The sequence below is a fragment of the Nothobranchius furzeri genome, chromosome 8 (genome assembly GCF_043380555.1).
Source record: "Nothobranchius furzeri strain GRZ-AD chromosome 8, NfurGRZ-RIMD1, whole genome shotgun sequence".
NCBI lineage: Eukaryota > Metazoa > Chordata > Actinopteri > Cyprinodontiformes > Nothobranchiidae > Nothobranchius > Nothobranchius furzeri.
Window position 1 is genome coordinate 73711029 of NC_091748.1, and position 25338 is coordinate 73736366.

Genomic DNA, 25338 nt, shown 5'->3' on the forward strand with positions numbered 1-25338 from the left:
ATGGTGGCCCAAACTCCCGATGTATGCTATCCTGTACTGTAATGTATAACCAAGGAAGTCGTGTTTTGAAGGCTTTACTGGATTCTGGGTGCGAACGTAACATGCTGGACAAATCAGTCGTTCAAGATCTGGACATTCCCACTATTCCCCTTCCGACTCCTCTACGAGCATCATCCCTGGATGGTAACACACTCACTACCATAACCCACCAGACCGTGCCAGTCAGCTTACTGGTGTCAGGCAACCACCAGGAGAGTATTTCATTTTTTGTTTTTCCTTCTCCTCACTCCCCGGTAGTCCTTGGATATGATTGGTTACTGGCTCATAACCCACAAATAAATTGGAAAACATCCCAAGTTACTGTTTGGAGCTCCCACTGTTTAACTAATTGCCTTCGTTCTGCTTCACCCATCTGTTCAGCACCAACTTCCAGACCAACAGCCGATTCCCCAGTTCTCCCTGACCTGTCAGGAGTACCGGAGGAGTATCATGACCTCTCCCTTGTGTTCTGTAAGGACCGAGCCTCTTCTCTACCACCTCACCGACCTTACGACTGTGCCATCGATCTCCTGCCAGGCGCCACACTTCCATCCAGCAGGTTGTATAGCCTTTCCAAACCCGAACAAATCAGTATGTCCACCTACATAAACGAATCCCTTGCATCCGGTATCATCAGACCATCCACTTCACCATTAGGGGCAGGCTTCTTTTTTGTCTCTAAGAAAGATGGCTCACTCAGACCATGCATTGATTACCGAGGGCTCAACCAAATTACCATAAAAAACAAATATCCACTTCCGTTACTGTCATCTACATTTGAACCAGTCCAAGATGCAACCATCTTCACAAAACTGGACCTACGCAACGCTTACCATCTCGTCCGTATCAGGGAGGGCGATGAATGGAAAACCGCATTCAAAACTCCTCTGGGTCATTACAAATACTTAGTCATGCCTTTCGGCCTCACAAATGCCCCCGCAGTGTTCCAATCCCTGGTCAATTCCGTTCTTGGCGACTACCTCAACCAGTTTGTTACCGTCTATTTAGATGACATTCTGATATTTTCCAGATCCCCTGCAGAACACCGACAGCATGTTAGATGCGTACTTCAACGCCTCCTGGAGAACCGGCTCTATGTGAAGGCAGAAAAATGTGAGTTTCACGTCTCCTCAGTTAAGTTCCTCGGTTTCATCCTCGAGAGCGGGCGGTTGAAGACAGATCCGGAAAAGATCAAGTCAGTTCTCTCCTGGCCTACTCCCACCACACGCAAGCAGCTTCAACGCTTCCTAGGTTTTGCAAACTTTTATCGCCGCTTCATTAAAGACTACAGCCAGACTGCCGCCCCACTCACTCAGCTCACATCCATAAATAAACCCTTTATTTGGTCCTCCTCTGCTGAAGAGTCCTTCCAAGCCCTAAAAAACAAGTTCACACAAGCACCTATCCTGACCCGTCCCGACACTTCTGCCCAGTTCACCCTGGAGGTTGACGCATCTGACTCTGGTGTTGGTGCTGTGCTGTCACAGGTTTCCCCCACAGATCACCGTCTCCACCCATGCGCTTTCTTCTCTCGCCGCCTCTCCCCAGCTGAGAAGAACTACGATGTCGGGGATCGGGAACTGTTGGCCATTAAACTGGCCCTGGAGGAGTGGCGACACTGGCTGGAGGGAGCGGAACATCCTATAATCATCTGGACTGACCATAAAAACTTGGCTTACTTAAAGGAGGCAAAGAGACTGAATCCACGACAGTCCCGCTGGTCCCTGTTTTTCTCCCGTTTTCACTTTCTCATCTCTTTCAGACCCGGTTCCAAAAACACTAAACCCGACGCCCTGTCCAGACTGTACTCACCCGACAAGGATCCCGAATCAGCTCCTATTCTGCCACCATCCTGCATTGTGGGCGCTGTAGATTGGGACATCACAAAGAGGGTGCAGGAGGCCCAGCAGACTGAACCTGATCCAGGTACTGGTCCACCACAAAAGATTTATGTCCCTGTCCGTGTTTGTGGTGACCTGATACATTGGGCCCACACTGCCAAATTCTCTATTCACCCGGGAGTAGGCCGCACGTTGGCGTTAATCCGCAGAACCTTCTGGTGGCCCTCCATGTATAAGGATGTCCGTGAGTACATCAGTGCCTGTTCCATTTGTGCCCGAAACAAAAGCAGCAATCAACCTCCAGCTGGTCTTCTCTCTCCTCTTCCTGTGCCCACTCGCCCATGGTCCCACATAGCTTTGGATTTTGTTACCGGTTTGCCCTCCTCTAACGGTTTTTCAGTCATTCTCACTATTGTAGATCGTTTCTCCAAATCCTGCCACCTGGTTCCTCTCAAGTCACTCCCATCCTCTGCCGAAACAGCCAGTCTTCTAATCAAACATGTCTTCCGTCTTCATGGGATTCCAGCAGAGATCCTGTCCGACCGTGGCCCTCAATTCCTGTCCCGTGTATGGAGAGACTTTGCCAACCACCTTGGGGCCTGTGTCGCCCTGAGCTCCGGGTTCCATCCTCAAACAAACGGGCAATGTGAGAGGATGAATCAGGAGCTCGAAGCTATGTTACGATGTGTGTGTTCATCCAACCCCTCTGGATGAAGCTCCCAACTGCCCTGGGTTGAATATGCCCACAACGCTCACACCTCCGCATCCACAGTTTTGTCTCCATTTGAAACCGTTCTAGGTTACCAACCCCCTCTATTTCCGTCCAGTCAGGACCCTCCTACCACGGCCCCCCAGTTCATTCGCCGTGCCAGGCGCACCTGGGCTCAGACCACGGCGGCCCTTCAGCGAACAGCTGACCGCAACCGCCGTCTGGCGGATCGCCACAGACGACCCGCTCCTGTGTATGTCCCTGGGCAGAAGGTCTGGCTTTCCACCAGGGACATCCGGCTGAGGGACACCAGCAAGAAGTTGGCTCCTCGGTTCATTGGTCCTTATCCTATCTCTGAGGTCATTAGTCCCTCCACTGTCCGCCTGGCCCTGCCTCCATCCATGAGGGTCCACCCTGTATTCCACGTCTCCCTGGTGAAGCCTGTTCGGTCCAGTCCCTTGTGTCCTGCCCCCGCTCCTCCTCCGCCTGCCCGGCTCGTTGGCGGTGGCCTGGTTTATCCGGTCCGTCGTCTCCTCGATGTCCGTCCCCGAGGCAGGGGCCTCCAGTACCTGGTGGACTGGGAGGGGTATGGACCGGAGGATCGTTCCTGGGTGCCTCGTTCCTTCATCACTGATCCGGATCTCATCCGTGACTTTGAGGCCTCTCGGGCTTCCTCCTCCTCCGCCTCCTCCTCCTCTGCTCGGCCGCCGGGTGGCGTCCGTTGAGGGGGGGGTACTGTCACGATCCGTGGTGAGCCTCCTGCATGTAAACTGTTTGCTCTGAGTATTGTTGCAGGTGGGTGTGTCTGAGAGCCACCAGCTGCAGCTGATCCCGTCATCAAGGCCCAGGGGATTTAAGGAGCAGTGTGACACTTCACCACGCCGGATGATTGCTCAGCTTTGGGTAGCTCTAGCCTCTGACCCATTTTTTGATCCAGTGTTTTTCTAGTTCCTGTTGTTACCAAGATTTTTGAGAATTATATGTTGGATTTCCTGTCAACCAGAAAAGACCCTGACTTCTCTTTTCTGCTCTGCTCCAGGTTTCACTCCACACTCCACCATCTCAATACCAGCTCGGATTCCTGCACTTCATCTCACGCTGTCTCCTCCCCTGGCCGCCCGCTCTCAGCCGCTCACCTGCACCCACCAAGCCTCCGCTCCTACCTCCTCTCATATTCGACAGTCCCTCCTCCTTCTGGAGCCTTCCTGCTCACCCGGACCTGACCTAGCCCTTCCAGAGGCTCTCACCACTATCTACATCAGTAAGCTCTCCTCCTCAGATTATCCTCCATCCTTCCCTCCATATACTCACTCTTTCTCCCTCCTCAGAATCCTCTCCTGGAGCCTTGCTGCCAGCCTGCACGTCGCCTGTTCCCGTTCCTCTGATTTAATAATAAAGAACGTTTTACTTACTTGCCGGTTTCTTGTGATGATTCTGCATGTCGTGGGTCAAGAAAATCTCACCCGCCATGACAATAACCATTTCAAGTTCATGTTTAGACACCAACCTTCACAGTTTGGAGATATTTCTTAAGCGATAAAAACAGTTTCGGACCAACGTTTTTGAGTGGCCTTCAAGAGACATTGATTGGTCAAAAACAACACCCAAATTCCTTAAGTTTTTTTTTTTTTTGGCGGCAGAAGATAAATGACAACGTTTTAGACTAATCAGGGGAACCATGCTCTCAGGGGCAATGATCAGACATTCAGTCTTTTCAGAGCTTAACTGAAGGAAGATATCTTCTAGCCAGCTGGTGATAGCTGATAGACACGCTAGTAGTTCAGACAGTTTATAGAACTCAGAATCCTTAGAGGAAAAGTACAGCTGAATGTAATCGGCATATAGGTAATTAAAGACTTTATGAAAATAATCAATTATCTGTCCAAGAGGGTGTATGTTCAGTAGAAACAACAGTGGACCCAAAACAGAGCCTTGGGGTACCCCACAGAACAGATCGGTAGAATCTGACATGATTTGGTTTATACAGACACTGTAACTTCTGTTAGAAAGGTACGATCTAAACATCTAAAACAGTTCCAGAGATCCCCACCGAGTCACCAGGTCTGTTAATGAAGGTGCTGTGATCAACAGTCAAAAGCCGCAGAAAGATCCAAGAATGCTAACACCGTGAACTCCACGTCGTCTGCAGCCATCATGATGTCACTGAAAACTTTAAGCAAAGCTGTTTCTGTTGAATGCTTTTTTGGAAAACCAGACTGGAATTTATCAAAACTGTTGTGTAGTTCCAGAAAAGTAATCAGTTGATCTGCCACAACCTTTTCCAATATTTTAGAGATAAAGGGTCATTTAGAAATGGGTCTGTAATTTTTAGGCTGAGATGAGTCAAACTTGGTTTTTTAAGGTTCAACAACCGCAAGTTTGAAAACAGAGCCAGACTGTAGAGATAAATTAATAAAATCCATATTTGCAACTTCACTGTGTTGGGCTGTAACTTGTTATACTTGCAAAGGTTGAGCTCACATACCTGACACTGCAGTCTGCTTCCAACAGGTTTCCTGCATGTTTTAGATCATGGACATAACTGATTTATTTAATTAATGAAACACTCCTGTAGATACTAAAGAAGGCTGGGGAGACATTTCAGCTGTTAGGTTTCACTTTTCCTTTGACAACAGATAATTAACAACAGCCACTAGAGGGTGCTAAAGCAAGAAAAACTGCCATGTGTGCCTTTCACATGTGTCCTCAGGACTGAAGCAAACCTGGAGGATACATTTGTTCCCTAACCAACCAAGTGGCGTCCAGCTGGCATGACTCAATTTTTGGACATCTACTGAAGAACGTACTTCACTTTATGTAAATATAATAGTTAGTAATGCATGTCATTAACAGATTGTAAATCCTAATCTTAATCAGATATTTAGAAAATATAGGCTGCGTAGATTTCTGATTTTGATGCTTTTTCTCTAATCTTTAGCTTACAGATGGAAGAGATAAATGTATCCTTTATTATTCAAGCAAACCTCAAAGGATAGAGGATCTAAGTGATATAATACTGTCTTGTCTTCACGCAGCTTCTCCAATTAGCTGTAAAATTTAACATGGCACCTCATATCTGCATCTTCATCGTGCCGTCTTTTGCATCCTCCTCTGACCTGAGAGCCAGTTTTGAAAGCAAGGTTGAACCCACGGGGGCTGTTTAATTAAACAGGCGTGTGAGTGATCCCTGCCTGTTTTCAGAGAGAAAGGAAAGGGCAGATGTCACATGACATTATCTGGAAAAAGGAGGTGGTAATTAATCACCTCGGCAGCTCATGATGTGCAAACATGGGAATCTCAGAGCATTTTTCTCCCTCAGAATTCACACAAGTACCAAATGCATCCTGCTCATAATGTCAGGTTGAAATTGCCCTTCAGCAAACATGAGGAAACAGCCAAAAATGGTTGCGGCTTGACTCAGATGGAGTTTGACATCTTAATTAGGAGAGTCTGAACTGGAGAGTAGCTCTGAATGATCAGGTCATTTTATCCAGAGCTATTAAGCCCTTTAAAGAAAGTTCAAGAGTAAGTTAGTGAAATTATTATTATTATAATTTTTTTTTCATTTTAGCAGATGGCTTAGACTGCTAACCTGCTGTGTTGTGACTGTTTCAGAACAGAAAACTGCAGGGAAATACAGAAATTTGCAACACTTTTATGAATCAAAAACACAAAATTATTGCAACTGAAGTTAAAGGTCAACTCAATGGTCTACAGTTAGAACAAATGCCTTGTAAAGCTCTGGTGCACCTGTTTGAGGACGCAGAAGTCAGCTAGAGGTGAAGGTAGCTTCAAACAGCAGGATTTCAAGTTTTGCTTCCTGATATTTGGGCATCTCACCTCTGATTGGCTAACAACAGTGTGACTCTACCACTGACTCCATTTACTTTGCAACATTAATGTTTTATCTCCACAAATAACACAAGTCTGAAGGAGTTCTGCTGTGTGGTGGAGTTGCTAATGCTAACAGTTAGCTTCTACTAGCCAAGATGTTCGCTGCTGTTTCCTGGACTTCTAAGCAGCCTTCCCCGTAGATGGAAGAGCCCATGAATGTTTGGTGACGGTGTGACGTAGGTCTGTCAGGGTTTTCTGAGACTAGTGTTTTCCCATCTATTACATCACTCCTACCGGCAGACTTGCACTGTGCAAATTCAAAGTCTTGGCGGTTCCTATCGTGTTGATATCATTAATCCATACGTGCCATCATGATGACTGAGGTCAGCTGATCCCTTGCTCTAGACTCTTAACCAATGTGCATTATAAATCTGGTGGGGAGCAGGTTTTTTTCTTACGCCACCCAGGAGCTCTGGGTTTAGCTTCCTCTGCATGTGAGGCCTGTTTTAAGTCTGCTCTTAAAGGGGGCATTATGGAAGTTTGACAGCCAGATCATGTATAGAAATAATAAATTTCTTCTTCATACTTTCTCCTGCAATGCCCTGGTCCTGTAGAATGAGCCCTGGCATTTTTACTGTGATTGCCTGTTTTTCTGTAAAATCACAGAAAAAGAGTTGAGCTGAGATGCTCGGGTCAAGCAGGCTGCTTCATGCGCGTTCACGCTCAGGCATAGCCGGTAGCATTTGCTATCAGTAGCTTTAGCAGCAGAGAGAGAGGTAGTGCCAACTCAGAGACTTTGTCGCTGTTCCTAACGCCTAGTGATGAACCTAGCGACATTTCTGAGGACCCTTAGCTACTTTCCTCTAGATATTTCCTCCAAATTAGCAACAAAATAGCCATTTTCGCTCCGAACCATTCTTTGAACTTTGTTTCAGCTGTCATCAAGGATATACAAGTTACAGATAGAAAAGATGTCACTGGCACTTTAGCTCACCTTGTAAGATGTTGAATTCTTGTGCAGAAGACCTGGGTTCAATTCTGGATGTGAACATAGTTTATTTAGAGTTTACTTTTTACATTAATGGTATATTTTTTACAGTAAAATGCCCAAATTTTTATTTGAGACTCGCCGAACGGCATTCAATTCACAGATAAAAAAGATGTGGGTTCAACTTTCATTTTGGAACAATTTTTCAAGCAAGGGAAGGGAATGATCTGAGCATGCAGGAGGACTGACCCATCTTAAACCTTTGTCGGCTGTGCTGAAGAGAAAGGTACAGAACCAAATTATTTAATTAATTAGCTGCACATTCTCCTGTCCTCTGGGCCACACACACACACACACACACACACACACACACACACACACACACACACACACACACACACACACGGGACTGACTCAGCTGTTTTTTTCGTTAAGGAGTGTGCACGTACAGCATGCACGTCTCGTGCACGAGCCTACTATTGAAGCTGCCGTTACGCTTTTGGCCTGAGGGGGCAATCGCAAGCATAAAAATTCAAAACTCTGTAAAGTCCCTTTAAGGCCCATCGTTTATCTTGCTCTTGTATGCTGATTTTATTTCATTGTGTCTGACCTTTTTAGGATGGCAACAGCTCGTCTGAAATGTGTTGGGCATCAACTTCGATCCATTTGGACTTTTCTTTGAGTCAAGGTACTTAAATTTATTATGAAAAAGGATGTATTTGTGTTTTCCTCAACAGTGAATGGCAGACTGCCTTATTGACTAACAGCCGTAGCGGTGAGTACGTCACGTTGTTCATTGTCCAATAGCATGAGGAGACGGTTTGAAAGACAATAGTAGATCCCGCCCCACGACTGAGAGCCGTCACAAGTTTTGGCTAGGCTAGGACATAGGCATGTTAAACTCGGAGTGACTGATCAAAAGCAAGAAATGGTTTCTCAGTGAACCTGCTTTTTAAAATATGAACAGTTCAGTCGCAAATTGAGTTATTTTTTTATCGTGGGCGACTTTCTGTTTTCTATTCAAGTGTAGGCATTTGAAGTAATTATATAATATTTAGACTCTCACATTAGCCAGGTGGTTAGGTCCTGTTTTTTCCAGTTTCGCCGGCTATCAAAGATGAAGTCCATCCTGACTAGACATGACCTGCGGACAGTGACCCATGCATTTGTGATCTCTCACTTGGATTATGTAAATCCCCTTTTTTATGGATCTACATCTTCCTCGGTTGCATGCCTACAGCTGGTGCAGAATGCGGCGGCCCACCTTCTGACGGATACCAGACGGAGGGAGCACATTACTCCTGTTCTGGACAAGCTGCACTGGCTCCCGGAGCACTACTGCATCCAGTTTAAAATTGTTCTTCTTGTTTTTAAGTTACTCTATCTTTATGCACCTCTGTACTTGACTCAGCTCGTTCAGCCCTACGTACCTGGTCGATTTCTTCGGTCAGCAGACCACCGCCTGTTACAGGTCCCAAGTGTTCGGGTGAGGACACGAGAAGAACGAGCGTTCTCAATCTGTGCGCCTCGTCTCTGGAACCAACTCCCTCTAGCAGTGAGAATGGCCCCATCTCTCTCTGATTTTAAATTATGCCTGAAGACTCATTTTGATTCCTTGGCTTTTACTTCAGCCTAGTTAACCATGTACTACATCTCTGTTTTATTTGTATTGTTGATTTTATAGTAGTTACTGTACTACTTTTATTACTTTTGTCCTGTGTGTTGATTTTTATGCTCTTTTACTGTGCAGCACTTTGGTTGTCCTCGGCCGTGTAGAAATGTGCTTTATAAATAAAATGGAATGGAGTATTTGGAAATTTGAGCAAAGAACTTCTGTAAATTGAAAATTTTGTATTTCCTTGCTTATTGGGTGGCAGCCCAGCATCTGCAAAAGACCAGCAAACTTAATACACCATAAGTGGTGCCCCGTGGTAAAGGTAGCTTCCTGGTTCGTGGTAGGAAGTCACACAGGTGAGCTGAACTCAACACAAATGAGTTGTGCGCCTTTGTCAGGGTATCTGCTATGAAACTCTGTGTCTTTATTCTGCATTGATGCAGAAACAATGAAAATGTCAACACTGATTATTCTGCTCCATGACCTTTTCTAAATTCCAACAAAACATTAGTGGCTATTAGTATGAAAAGCCAACAGACGGACTCGTCTGGCTCTAAATGTGAGCAGAGGCCTTTTACTTGAAGCGTTTATTTAAGCAGGTAAAAAAGTTGCTTCAGGTATGATGAGCTTGTTTGATCTCACTCTGCTTTTAGAGTCATGGGGGGAGAAGACATTGTCTGACCTACAGGTGCTGGCCAGTAAATTAGAATATCATCAAAAGGTTGAAAATATTTCAGTAATTCCATTCAAAACGTGAAACATGTACATTATATTCATGCAATGCACACAGACCAATGTATTTCCAATGTTCATTACATTTAAATTTGATATTCATAAGTGACAACTAATGAAAACTCCAAATTTGGTATCTCAAAAAATTAGAATATTCTGAAAAGGCTGAATATAGAAGACACCTGCTGCCACTCTAATCAGCTGATTTACTCAAAACACCTGCAAAGGCCTTTAAAAGGTCCCTCAGTCTTGTTTTGAAGGCACCACAATCATGGGGAAGACTTCTGACTTAACAGCTGTCCAAAAGACAATCATTGACACCTTGCACAAGGAGGGCAAGACACAAAAGGTGATTGCTAAAGAAGCTGGCTGTTCGCAGAGCTCTGTGTCCAAGCACATTAACAGACAGGCAAAGGGACGGAAAAAATGTGGTAGAAAAAAGTGTACAAGCTCTAGGGATAACCGCACCCTGCAGAGAATTGTGACGACAAACCCATTCAAAAATGTGGGGGAGATCCACAAAGAGTGGACTGCAGCTGGAGTCAGCGCTTCAAGAACCACCACGAGGAGACTCATGAAAGACATGGGATTCAGGTGTCGCATTCCGTGTGTCAAGCCACTCTTGAACAAGAAACAGCGCAAGAAGCGTCTCGCCTGGGCCAAGGACAAAAAGGACTGGACTGATGCTGAGTGGTCCAAAGTTATGTTTTCTGATGAAAGCAAGTTCTGCATTTCCTTTGGAAATCAAGGACCCAGAGTCTGGAGGAAGAGCGGAGAAGCACAGAATCCACGTTGCATGAGGTCCAGTGTAAAGTTTCCACCGTCAGTGATGGTGTGGGGTGCCATGTCATCTGCCGGTGTTGGCCCACTCTGTTTCCTGAGGTCCAGGGTCAATGCAGCCGTCTACCAGGAAGTTTTAGAGCACTTCATGCTTCCTGCTGCTGACCAACTTTATGGGGATGCAGACTTCACCTTTCAACAGGACTTGGCACCTGCACACAGTGCCAAAACCACCAGCACCTGGTTCAAGGACCATGGTATCCCTGTCCTTGATTGGCCAGCAAACTCGCCTGACCTTAACCCCATAGAAAATCTATGGGGTATTGTGAAGCGGAGGATGCAATACGCTAGACCCAACAATGCAGAGGAGCTGAAGACGACTATCAGAGCAGCCTGGGCTCTCATAACACCTGAGCAGTGCCACAGACTGATCGAGTCCATGCCACGCCGCATTACTGCAGTTATTGAGGCAAAAGGAGCCCCGACTAAGTATTGAGTGCTATACATGCACATTCTTTTCATGTTCATTCTTTTCAGTTGGCCAACATTAGAGAAACAAACATTTTTTCATTGGCCTTTAGAATATTCTAATTTTCTGAGATACCAGATTTGATGTTTTCATTGGTTGTCACCTATAAATATCAAATTTAAATGTAATAAACATCGGAAATACATTGGTCTGTGTGCATTGCATGAATATAATGTACAAGTTTCACGTTTTGAATGGAATTACTGAAATATTTTCAACCTTTTGATGATATTCTAATTTACTGGCCAGCACCTGTATAGGATAGAGAAAAGTCTTCAGCTCAGATTCACAAAAAATACTGCACCTGTATGTGTGTGTGTGTGTGTGTGTGTGTGTGTGCACGCGCGCGCGTATGTGTGTGTGTGTGTGGTGTGTGTGTGTGTGTGTGTATGCATGTATGTATAGGTGTGTGTGTGTGTGCGCGCATGTATGTTTGTATGTATGTCTGTGTGTGTTTGTGTGTGTGTGTGTGTGCGCATGTATGTTTGTATTTATGTGTGTGTGTGTATGTGTGTGTGTGTGTGTGTGTATGCATGTATGTATAGGTGTGTGTGTGTGCGCATGCATGTTTGTATGTATGTCTGTGTGTGTGTGGGGGGGTGTGTGTGTATGTGTGTGTGTGTGTGTGGCGGGGGGGGGGGAGCATGAGCGGGTGTCTGGCGTGCATTTTTGTAAGGCTTTGGTTGTATGTGTACGTGTGAGCATGAGGGAGGGAGTGTGTGACTGTGTCTGTGTATGACTGTATATGTCAGGTGGGACCTTTGGCTCCTCCCCTCTCCTGGGACTTCTTTTGCTGCTATACATCTTTGCCTAACCTCCCCCTGCTACACCTGTTGTGGAGTGCGGTGCTTGGTCTGCCTGAGTGGTCGCAGCTCTCGGGTCAGGGGGTTTAAATATTTTTGGCGTCTGCCTGATTAATCCCGGTGGCTGCCTGGTGGGATCTGGGTCCCTGGGCTCTGCTGGGTCCCCGGCGGTGGTGGTCACCCCTGGGTCCCAGGTTGCTGGGTTCCGGGCTCGGCCGGCTAGGGGGTGGGAGGCTGCGGGCGAGCCTGTGGCCTTGTCGCTGATATCTCCCGGGACTCTGCCGGCTGCTGGTTGTGGCCCCCTGGGGCAATCCTTTGGGCCTCTCAAGGGGGCAGGGCTTTTCTGGTTGCAGTCTCCCTGGGGTCCCTGCGCTCTGGGGCAGTTCCTGGATCTCTGGGACTTGGAGCTCCCTCCTTCTCCTACACATCTTTGGGGGGCAAATCTATGGCCCCTCACACTCTCCATTGGACGCTCTTATAGATAAACCTTACATATACAAGTGCGTGTACACACACAGGTGCTCACATGGTGCTCTCATAAGTATGGACTTGGACACGTTCAACACATGGCTGTGGTTGGCACTAAATGCACTGTGATTTATTATCGTGTGATTGTTCGGTAAAACAATGTTGATTTCATATTTCCTCATCAGGTTGACACAGTGATAGCTAGCTCCTGTTGTATTGTTGTGTGTCCCCTTTTCTGCAGGTCTAGAAGCAGACTCTTGTTCATCAATGATTGTTTATTTTTGTGGAATTCCCCCACCTTTTGTCTCTTCCTTTCTCTTTCACCTCTGTCTCTGTGTCTGGTCGGAATAACAAAGCATTCAAAAACAATAACATTTACGTTTTAAGTATCAGGAGTGACATTAAAAGCAGACACTTTGATGCTCCACCTGAGAGTAACTCTGTAAGGCTTGTTACCATCATTCAGACTTTAATTCTGTTTGCTTCACAGCCAGACAGGACACGGGAAAAAAAAGGAATTCAAAGGATCATTAAAATTAGTGATTATATTGTTTTCTGTAAACATCTTAAATCCTGAAATATTTGTTTTTTCAGCTTTTTCATGTTTCTACATAATAATAATAATAATAATAATAATAATAACTCACTTTTTATAAAGTACATTTAATATTATATCAAAACTGACAACATTTGCCAAAAACCAAATGAAATAAAATAAAATTATGTTTCCTTGAAGTGCTTCTGTAAAGCCTATTTAACATATTTTAATACAAAGTATTTTTTTTTATAATTTTTTTCCATTTCTCCACCATATTGGATGATTTATTATCCTGCCTAAAATACAACTTGGCTACATGTTAGACTTTTTTCTGCTATTTCCCAGGTTGCTGCTCAACCTTGCTTTTCTGTGATGTCAGCTGACTGTATAATGTGACTCCTCGTACCTGACACAGCTGATCCCCAGTGAAATTGCCCCTGATGAGTGCTGTACCCACCACTGTGCACAGCTTTTGTGTATTGCTCAGGAGCAAATTCAGGAGCAGAGAAGGAAACTGCCCTTAGGGTAGCCAGCAGCAGGACACTATGTGCATATTTATCTGCTTGTTTCCTCTAAAAGTCAAGAGCCTTGTTCCCCTTCTTGTCTTTACCTCGACTGTAATGAAAATGTTAAGCATAAATGATGGGTTTTAATTTAAAGGGATACTTAGCAACTTTTTTATATTTTTAAATAATTTTCTTGAGCCAGTAAGTGCTGAAAAGACCTTTACAGGGTTAATGAGCCATGCCAACTCTCCTGACCTGAACTCCATAGAGAATCTGTGGGATATTGTGAAGAGAAAGTTGAGAGACGCAAGACCCAACATTCTGGATGAGCTTAAGGCCGCTATCAAAGCATCCTGGGCCTCCATAACACCTCAGCAGTGCCACAAGCTGATTGCCTCCATGCCACGCCGCATTGAAGCAGTCATTTCTGCTAAAGGATTTCCGACCAAGTATTGAGTGCATAACTGAACATATTTATTTGAAGGTTGACGTTTTTGTATTAAAAACACCTTTCTTTTATTGGTCGGATGAAATATGCTAATTTTTTGAGATAGGAATTTTGTGTTTTCATGGGTTGTATGCCAAAACCATCATTATTAGAAACAATAAAAGGCTTGAACTACACTCAACAAAAATATAAACACAACACCTTTGTTTTTGCTTTGATTTTTCACGAGATGGACTTAAAGATCTAAAATTCATTCTAGATACACAATATTACCATTTCTCTCAACCATTGTTCACAAATCAGTCTAAATGTGTGATAGTGAGCACCTGTGCTTTGCTGAGATAATCTATCCCACCTCACAGGTGTGCCATATCAAGATGCTGATCCGACATCACGAGTAGTGCACAGGTGTACCTTATACTGCCCACAATAAAAGGCCACCCTGGAATGTGCAGCTTTTTGCTTTATTCGGGGTCTGGGGACTCAGAACCGGTCAGTATCTGGTGTGACCACCATTTGCCTCATGCAGTGCAACACATGTTCTTCGCATAGAGTTTATCAGATTGTCAATTGTGGCCTGTGGAATGTTGGTCCACTCCTCTTCAAAGGCTGTGCGAAGTTGTTGGATATTAGTGGAAACTGGTACACGCTGTCGTATACGCCGGTCAAGCACATCCCAAACATGCTCAACGGGTGACATGTCCAGTGAGTATGCTGGCCATGGAAGAACTGGGACATTTTCAGCTTCCAAGAATTGTGTACAGATCCTTGCAACATGGGGCCATGCATTATCTTGCTGAAACATGAGGTGATGTTCATGGATGTATGGCACAACAATGGGCCTCAGGATCTCATCACGGTATCTCTGTGCATTCAAAAGGCCATCAATAAAATGCACCTGTGTTCTTCATCCATAACAGATGCCTGCCCATACCATAACCCCACCACCACCATGGGCCACTCGATCCACAACATTGACATCAGCAAAGCGCTCATCCACACGACGCCACACACGCTGTCTGCCATCTGTCCTGAACAATGTAAACCGAGATTCATCCGTGAAGAGAACACCTCTCCAACGTGCCAGACGCCATCCAATGTGAGCATTTTCCCACTCAAGTCTGTTACGACAACGAGCTGGAGTCAGGTCAAGACCCCGATGAGGACGAGGAGCATGCATTTGAGCTTCTCTGAGGCGGTTTCTGACAGTTTGTGCAGAAATTGTTTGGTTATGTAAACCAATTGTTTCAGCAGCTGCCTGAGTAGCTGGTCTCAGACGATCTTGGAGATGAGCCTGCTAGATGTGGAGGTCTTGGGCTGGTGTGGTTACACGTCATCTGCGATTGTGAGGCCGGTTGGGTGTACTGCCATATTCTCTGAAACGCCTTTGGAGATGGCTTATGGTGGAGAAATGAACATTCAATGCATGAGCAACAGATCTGGTTGACTTTCCTGCTGTCAGCATGTCAATTGCATGCTCCCTCAATTCTTGTGGCATCTGTGGCACGTGAGACAAAACAGCACATTCCAGGGTGGCCTTTTATTGTGGGCTGTATAAGGTACACCTGTGCACTACTCGTGATGTCGGATCAGCATCTTGATGTGGCACACTTTTGAGGTGGGATGTACAGTATTATCTCAGCTAAGCAGAAGTGCTCACTATCACACATTTAGACTGATTTGTGAACAATGTTTGAGAGAAATGGTAATATTGTGTATCTGGAATGAATTTTAGATCTTTAAGTCCATCTCATGAAAAATCAAAGCAAAAATCAAAGGTGTTGCATTTATATTTTTGTTGAGTGTACTTTGGTTGTGTGTAATGAATCTAATATATAAATAAAAATAAATGAAAGTCTAATGTTTATCAGTACATTACATAAAATAATTAACTTCATCACAATATGCTAATTTTTGAGAAGGACCTGTATACATATATATATATATATATATATATATATATATATATATATATATATATATATATATATAGATGATTGAAGTGACTCCTAAAGAGCACCATTGTTATTCAACATGACACAACCTGAAGTGTGTTGCAACCTAACAATTTATGCAAGAAATGTGCAAATTCAATCTTTTTCTTTTTCTCACTTCTGAGGAATAATGTCAGTATCCCATCCTGAGTGTGAGTTTGTATTACTCCTGTTGGCTTTTGCCGCACTGGGCCTAAGTGGTGCGATTAGGGGAGGATTTAGAAGTCTAAATAATTGAAGCAACAGTTTTCATCTGGGAGAACAGTTTATAATTAATTCTGAATACATCTTAATTAGCCCTTCAATTAGCCTTACAAATATAGTGCCACACTAAAGTTAATTATTGTGACGGTGTCAGCCTGTGTTGCAGCTTGACATCATGTCATCATCGCTGGTAGCCAGTCCTCCGCACTGTGACATAGAAATAGAAATAAGATGATGTGGTGCTAAAGGAGAGGCTGTTGCTTGTGTAGATGCCCATAGTGCACCAACTACTCTGAGTGTGTTTCAGCATCATTAAAAAATAAAAAACGCACAACACAAGAACATGGCCCATCTCTGTTCGCCTTGGCTGTGTCGGCCACTGTGGCGCAGGAAGCACTTTAACAGCCCACCATCATCCATCTGTGCCTGTGGTGGCAGCCGCGGCTGCAGACGCCCTCCATTCATCACCGCCGACAGCTTACAGATCTGCTGATTCGTGGAGCAGTGGGGGAGGGGCTTCTGATCGAGCAGGCCAGACGGCGGGGGCAACCGCGGTGCATTTCTCCCACCGCAGCAGTTGACAGCTTCACCCCCGAATGTTTGAAGATGCTGTGATTCGGTGATTTGCTTCTGCCACAGTTAGCCCATGAGTGCACGACGGTTTAGATAGATAGATAGATGGATGGATATATAGATAGATAGATAGATAGATAGATAGATAGATAGATAGATAGATAGATAGATAGATAGATAGATAGATAGATAGATAGATAGATAGATAGATAGATAGATAGATAGATAGATAGATAGATAGATAGATAGATGGATGGATGGATGGATAGATGGATAGATAGATAGATAGATAGATAGATAGATAGATAGATAGATAGATAGATAGATAGATAGATAGATAGATAGATAGATAGATAGATAGATGGATGATAGATGGATGGATGGATGATAGATGGATGATAGATGGATGGACGGACGGACGGACGGACGGACAGACAGACAGATAGATAGATAATCTAAACTTCTCGTTTAAGTAAATTTAACAATTCCACAAAAAAAAATTACATGGATTTTAGTAATCTGCGATGGACGTACCCCGCCTGATTGCCCATTGACGGCTGGAGATAGGCACCATTTTAGAATGCGTTTTAAACTCTTTTTAATGGTTTTTAAGGCTTTGAATGGACTGGCTCCAGCTTATTTGATGGAGTTGTTGCAGCCACATGTCCCTGCTCGAATGCTCCGCTCCGTTGCTGCTGGTGGCGCCTAGAGCTCGGCTAAAGACGAGAGGGGATTCTCCGTAGCAGGTCCAAAACTGTGGAACACACTTCCCCTATCTGTAAGGCTCTCTCCATCAGTAGCAGTTTTTAAAACAAGGTTGATTGATCCCGGTGGCTGTCTGGTAGGATCTGAGTCCCTGGGCTCCGTTGGGTCCCCGGCGGGGCTGGTCGCCCCTGGGTCCCGGGTCGCTGGGTTCCGGACTCAGCCAGCTTGGGGGTTGGGGGCTGTGCCCCCCCCCCACCCCCACACCCCCCACCCCCACCGGGGCAATCCTTGTCTGACATAAATGAATAATAAAAAAAAAAGGTTGAAGGCTAACTTTTATATTTGGTTTGGTTTTTAAATCTCTGGGTTAGCTGTTGTTGATCTTTTACATGATTTTACTGGTTTTTCTTTTTGGTTTTAATTGTCTTGGATGATTTAATCAGCTTTAACTTGTTACTGTGCAGCACTTTGGCGGCATCCTGTAAGGGGCTCTATAAATAAAGATGATGATGATTGAGTATGTCCAGCTATGCGTCCACCTCATAGGCTAACCGGCATGCGACTCATCTGAGTCAGACAGGCTGAGTGACCTCGCTGCATCCCACTGGCTCTTCGATATCCGTTCTCCTCGTAACGCTAACCCTGATCTCGAGAAACAAAATCTGACCGACTAGCAGAGGCTTCAGAAGCTACATCTGCCATTTTAGACTTGTTAGAGAAAACGTGGCGGTAAAAGTTAAATAATTATAACTGATATTCCCCTTGAGCTGATTCTACCTGTAAATGGCAGCAAATGATGTTCATGGTAAACAATGCAGTTCTGTCACTTTATGTTTTGTGCTTTTATTTTGAAGAGCACCCCCTCTTCTTCTACTACTTCCTGTTCTTCTACTACTTGCTATTGTATACGTTAAACGTTCTGCTCCCGGCTCATCATAACGACATGTTCGTGTTGCTCCAGAGTTGGTAAAACATGCAAATATGTTATTTATTTGTCATGTCCTACATGGAAACTTGTGAAAGGGTATTTTACAGTGGTTCGCTTCATATTTGCGCCGTTTGTACGTCATGTTTAAGGGACATCGCAGTGAAGTGTGGAAGATAGGCTGGGCTGAGCTCAAACTTAGCGCCCTTGGAAGCAGGAGGAGGTAGGGGGAGACTGATGGTGTATTCAGTGTGAAACGAGTTGTTCATTTGATTTCAAATGGAAGGAAACTGTCATTTTATTTAAATAAGAACTACAACTTATAACGGCTAAAAACGGCTACTTTCATGTAAAATTCATTATTTGTTTACTAAAATTGTTTGTGTTAAGTTTAAAATGTAAACATGATTTCTATGCATTATTTGTGGAAATATTGTGGTACTGCGATATTTGTATTTTCTGTTCATGTAGTTTTCACGGTGTCATAATGCGAGCTGAAAGAAGGAGAGGATTAAAGTTGCACCAGTCGAAGCTCTCTGCATCTTGCGTGGTTATTCCAAGTGGGCCGCTACACTACCCTCTACCTCGACTCCTTCCGTCATTTTTCAGTGGTTTGCTTTTGAGTCCAATAAATCCATTTGAAATACATCAAAAATCAGATGAATAACTTTTTCAATTACGTACCTTGATTAAAATCATAGAAGGAAAAGGAAATTAATTATTCACAGTGGGCTGTGTTTGGGAGGGCATGTGTACCTTGTTAGGAGGCTGTCAGATCCCACCCCGAGTTAAATTCCTGCCTTTTACCGCTCAGCTAGCCGTGCTGACAGCCAGCCATGTCGAGGGAGGCCCAAGACGCCAACCAGCCTCAGAGTCTGATCAAAGGGCTCGTTATAAATGTATTCACGCCCCATGGTCACTTTGTTACCAAGCCAATTATATCACAGCTAAATGTTTAGTCAGTCAAAGGGGAGGGAAACGCTACCCTCATGCTCCCATTTGTTTTACCTCACGCCGCTGTGGAGGAACGGTGCAGCTCGTAATTAAACCGAGATCTTGTTAAAGCTGTTGTTTGTTCAAATGTTTGCCAAAGCGCTGTGTGCATCTTTAGTCGTGGGGCTGATTAAACCAGACTCAATCTGCAAATACAGCATCAGGTTAAAGACTCTGATCTGTTTATTAAAGCATGCAAAGATGTTATTAAAACCAGCCGCATGGTAGAACATATTGTAGTCCTGGTAGCTCAGTGAAACGTGCGCTGAGTTTAGACAGAAAATCAAACAAACAAAAAACCTACGATGACAGGACATCTGAATTAAAATTAAACATTATTACATTTAATTATTACATTTTTAATTTACATCATGTTTTAATGCCGTGCTCAGAATTAAGAAGAAGAGATGTTTGTACTTCAGATTTGCAGGAACATAGCGCCGATGTCACGATGTGGAGGGAAGGTGAGGGAGGAAGAGCGGATCCTTCAGGCAGGTGAATCAACCCAGGCCAGACAGCAGCAGACATTTGGTTCCTTTTAATGGTTAGGAGTGCAGACACGACAGGGTAGACGGATGTGAACAAAAACTGACATGTAACGAGTACGAACCGACAAAACCACAAGCAACACACAAGGCTTATATACACACTGGGATGGGTAATCAGGTAACAAGAGGCAGGTGGACACAATTAAGGAAAAACTCAAGGCACAGGGGAGCAATAATGTGACATAACCCCCTTCTCAAGGGTGGCTCCTGACGCCCAGCAGCACCCGCTCACGGGCAACACAAAAACACAAGTCACCAAAGTCACTGAGAGTCAGGGGACCAGCGTCCAAGGGCGGGGCAAAGCCATAGGGATTCGAGACCACTGGAACCAGGAGCACAGGAATACAAACTCGAAAGACAGGATCTCTCAAGCGGGGCAAAGCAGGAACCTCCGCTAACCAGCTGTAACGAAGGTAGCCAGAGGAGCAGCAGGAGGACAAGTAGGCATGGGGAAATCCAGCAGCAGCGGCTTAACGCCCCTCCGACCCACCAGAAGGAGAGGAGGCATCCAGAGGAGAGACACCGCACTGAAAGTGCAGACCCAGAAGGCGAAGACGCAGCACCTCGAAGCCTGACCCACCAGGAACACAGAGGTGGCGCCAGGTTACGCTGCGCCTGGCCAGCAGCGCCAACAGCAGATGGAGATGAGGAGAACAACCAGATCGACCACCCGGAGAGTTGTGGATGCGCCGATCGAGCGTCGCATCCTCCTCGATCTTGAGCACAGGAAATCCCCAGAAGGCCTGGGCAACTCACTGCAGGATCCTTGTGGTCGGTTCGTACTCGTTACATGTCAGTTTTTGTTCACATCCGTCTACCCTGTCGTGTCTGCACTCCTAACCATTAAAAGGAACCAAATGTCTGCTGCTGTCTGGCCTGGGTTGATTCACCTGCCTGAAGGATCCGCTCTTCCTCCCTCACCTTCCCTCCACATTGTGACAGCCGATGAACAAATCTCACTGGAATACCCCAGGTGACCTCCTGGTAAAAGAGATGCTTTGCAACTTTTTCATATTTTAAAATCATTTTCTTGAGCCAGTATGTGCTACAATTATCTTTTACAGGGTTAATGAAAAGTCACTCAGACCCCCACCCCCTCTGTGGCAAGAGTACCGCATTTGCAACTTCAGAGTGCCGTCCAACCGGTTGAGATGACATACCTGGCTCTGCAGTCTGGTTTCAGTACATTTCCTGCATGTTTTAGATAACGAACACAGCTGATTTGTTAAATTTAGAGATGAATCACTCCATATCAGAAATTTCAGCTGCAGCTAAGGCGTTAAAAAGATGAACGCACAGCAAGGAGGTACGTTATGCTTTGGGTTCTACTAAACAGACACTAGGGGGTGCTAAAACAAGCCAAACCATTTATGTGTGCATATTTTTAGTAAAGCTTTAGTATTTATCCCCCCACAAAACAGATTTCATTATAAGTCGTTGGTTCTTTTGGCTGAAGAGGAAAGTTACAGATTGGCCACTCCGACAACTTCTCTAGAACGCTTTGAACTGGCGTTAAAGATGACGTGGGCATAGTTTTATACTTTGGATGTTTTGGTTTATGGTCGAATGAAAAGATGACAGATTTACCAAGCACCACCAAAACCACGCCTCCATCAGATCTGGCAGATTCTGATTGGATCAGTAAAGTAATGTGATATGTCTCTTAACGCTACGTGAGATCAGTCCTAGTGGAAACATTTAAAGTCATATTACTTATTATATTCTATAGGATTATAATAAAGTAATTAATATTTTGATTTCACAGATTGGTCACATCTTATTATTGACTAACACTTTGTTTGATTAGCTTTATTAAAATAGAGTTAAAAGGAGAGAGTCCATTCTTCTCTTGAGCTGGAAAGAAGCAGTTTATAACAAATGCATGAGACCTTGAGGCCATATCTCGTGCAGACTAGTTCTGTGTCAGAGGGGAGGGGGAAAAAGACTTTTGGTGGAAAACAGTCATTTCATACCGCTACAGTGGTCTTGATCCAAAATGATACAGACATTTAGAATATGTCACTTTAAAAAGCCTCAAAAACCGTGTTCCGTGTCCCAGATGAAGCCCTGAAACGCTCTTACGGATCACTTCTCCCTCTCGAACGGTTTTAGGGTTTGTAATAGCAGAACAGCGGGAACAGCCTCTGGTTTTGTCTCCTGTGGAACAGCTCCTGGAAAGGAAGGTTCACATTTTTTTAATAAAGCTCACACAGTAGTGGATGAGGTTGGATGACCCTCAGCCGTACGTGTGCTGCTATAGGGCCCAGGTTGCTTGGAGACCTGGTATGATGCACGGAGCACCTACCATCTCTGATTCTTCCTTATTTGACCTCTATGAGTTCATTCTCCAAACCTGCAGTAAAAAAGGTTCTATGGTTCCATCCTTTCAGCCACCAGTCATTTAAGACAAGGTGGACTTTTTCATTTTGCAACCTCTGCATGCTCAGGATTGGGAATTTGATGAATTTTAACAAACAAGAGAGTGTGTTGCATGCAAATGAATGCAAACAAGCGGTGTGTGTCTTGCACAATGTTCCCTAAGATGAATTTTGTGTTGCATGTTGTGCAAATGACTTTTTTGTTGCTTTCTTCAGAATATTATTAAAAGTCAACTTGACTCATGTTTTAAATACATTTGCAGTGGCTTCATGTAGTAATGAATGCCAAGGAAGTTGTACTCTGAGATAAAAGAAGAAAAAGAAGAAAATATCATTTCTATAGCGCCTCTCAAGATAAAAATCACGAGGCACTTAAAAAAAAAGCTCTGGTGCATTCGTCTGACGGAGAAGACAGAACACGTAAGGATTTGGAATTACTTTTCCTAATATCTCCCCTCTGATTGGCTGGAGGGGGGGGGGGGGGGGGGGGGGGTCACTGACCCCAGGTTGGGAACCACTGTAGACCGGGGGTTCCCAATTTCTTTTTATTTTTTATTTTGGACCCCCAACCCCAACTCCTACATGCGTGACCAAATTAAACGTGATCATTTACCATCTTTATACAGACACACAGTTATAAATTATACATGGGGGTCTGGTTATACTGTAGGGTGTGTTGCTGGGAGTTTATGAATGTAATTTTTACAAATAAATTCTTGCTAACCTCACAATCTCAGCAAAGGCAAAATTGTGGGGACCCCCTGTAATTTTGTGGCCGACCCCCACGTTGAGAACCCCTGGTATAGGCCAAAGGAGTATTTTGGGCCCAGAGTAAAGGCCAGTCAGAAGACATTGAAGAGTTGAGATCTCATAATTAGCTGCTGCGATTCCTCCTCACGGTGTGATTCTGGTAGTTATGATATTAAAATATGTGTTATTCAAGGGCCTCAAGTTCAGTTTTTGCTGTAATTTGGTTCCTGAGTCCGAACAGGATTTTTTATGAAATTTTCTGTTATTTGTTTACTTTTTTTAACCTAACGGTTAAATCTGAATGACAAAACGACAGGCAGAATTAATGTTCCATTGTTTTCTAAAATATTTGATTATGTTGGGGGGAAAAAACAAGCCATCATGCTGATGGCTTCTAAGCTGCAGTGGACCCGAGGCCTGCCAGAGGCCACACAGTGTGTTGCAGCAGACTTTGCATATCGAACAAGAGACGCTTTCTAACACATTTTTTAATTCTGACAGGGGAAAAACATTACGTTTATTAAATCCAAACATTGCGGTGCAGCGAGCTTATTGCTAATCGATGCCCCACATCCAGCGTTATCCCGGGCCACCGTGTGCTGAGCTCAGGGCACCTGGCACTCGGCACACTGCACAAAGCCGCCTGGCAACAGAGGACAAGTCCTGAGCAGAGAGAGCTTTGGAGAAAGCCCAAATCCAGCATCAGATCTCAGATGTGTGCCATTCAGCTGATTGCATCGGAAAAGATTAAAGATTAAACTGTGATTTTTTTTTTCTATAATACTGTTGACATGGATTAGTATTTCTGAGTAAGACACATTCATTTCTCTGAGAGCAAAGTTAATACCACGCAATTTATTTCAAACTGCAGAACTGTGAGGAGGAATAAAGGCTTAAAAGGTCGATGCTGGAAGATTACAAACAGCCTCAGACTCGTCATCGCTGCTGAGTTGCAAAACCCTGACATCTGGGATTTTTGGCAGTCTGTTTTCTTTTTATTGCTCTTGACAGATGACATTATCTTCCATGTGCAGGGAAGATTTCATAATGGTGGACTTGTTCTAAACCATTGAGCTCAATCATCTTTTTTTCTTTGAAAAAGTTAACTTTCTTGAAGAGGGTTTCTGCGCGACGCAGATGACACACAGTTTCTGAGATGAAAGCCGTTTTGTTGTGATATTATCCACCACCAGATGGGTGGGAAGCATATGCTGACTGCACCTGCCAAACAGGTCACGGTGAGAGAAAACAAAAAAGAGCGTCCGTGTAAGCAGAACAAACAAAATGACGATGGCCTGGCAAAAAAAAAGAAAAAAAGCTGCTGCAGTAGATTTAGCATTGCATTTAGGTTGAATATTCAGTGTTTTTCCAACACAACAGTGCATTGTTGTTGTGTTTTTATAACTAAAATGTGACGCATCAGGGATTCATGCAGGAGTTTTGTTCTCTGTGGCAAAATGTTATCTATAAAGAGCAACCCTCATGCCGGCGTTGTTTGGATCCCTTTGGGATGATGAGCACAGCAACAAAGACGTTGTATTGTGTCTTCAGTGGAAACACAACGTCTAATTTGCATATGCTTTTAATCATTTCCTGCTTTTACCACGAGAAGTTGAGCTAATTTACATGCAGGTTGTTTTAACTTTTAGTCATGAAAACCCTGCTGAGGAAAAAGGTGCTTGTTGTTTACTATTGACCATAAAGACAGTTATAGATAGATTTAGGGGTATAGATATGCTGCCTATGTACGATGTCTCAATCACGTTGGCAGGGAGGTTACACTGAAACCCATTTCATATTGAACAGGCTTTAGGGGGTTGTCAGATGCTCTCCTTTCTATAAAACTAGTTGTTGTTTACAATCAGTGAGTTTGTGAGGGTTCTGTGCCGAGCTAACGCTGTTGCTCCACTTGTAATAGGGTATTCTACACCTGACATCGCCACACAAATGCTGCTCTGTGTTAAAGACACATTCCTGAACTTTGCGGATAAATGCTCTCTGTCACCCTCTCCAGGCTCGCTGCGTAACGTTGCTGTTGTAAAATCAAATCTCAGTTGCACATAAGAGGCATGCTTACTGGCCGTTTTCACACTCGGGGGCACAAACAAACACATTAAGCAGCTCTAGCTCTAGTTTACGTGTGTGTGTGTGTGTGTGTGTGTGTGTGTGTGTGTGTGTGTGTGTGTGTGTGTGTGTGTGTGTGTGTGTGTGTGTGTGTGTGTGTGTGTGTGTGTGTGTGTGTGTGTGTGTGTCCTCCATCCCCAGTGAGTCATGGAGGATGGCTGCTTATACTGAGCCAGGATCCTCTGGAGGTTTCTTCCTGTTGGGAGTTTTCCTCTCCACTGTCACTAAATGCTTGCTTAGTATGAGGATTGCTGTAAAGACTCTGACACTAGTCAGTGACTCGATGCAACCTGCTGAGTTCCTTATGTAGGAAA

General features: G+C 44.4%; 1 long non-coding RNA gene across 1 annotated transcript; it reads left to right on the forward strand.

The window, feature by feature from the left end:
• Nucleotides 1-3750: 3750 nt before the first annotated feature.
• LOC139071469 (uncharacterized) lies at nucleotides 3751-4000 on the forward strand. The gene is made up of 2 exons (XR_011521351.1): nucleotides 3751-3850; nucleotides 3918-4000. It is a non-coding gene; the product is annotated as an uncharacterized lncRNA (long non-coding RNA).
• Nucleotides 4001-25338: the final 21338 nt, after the last annotated feature.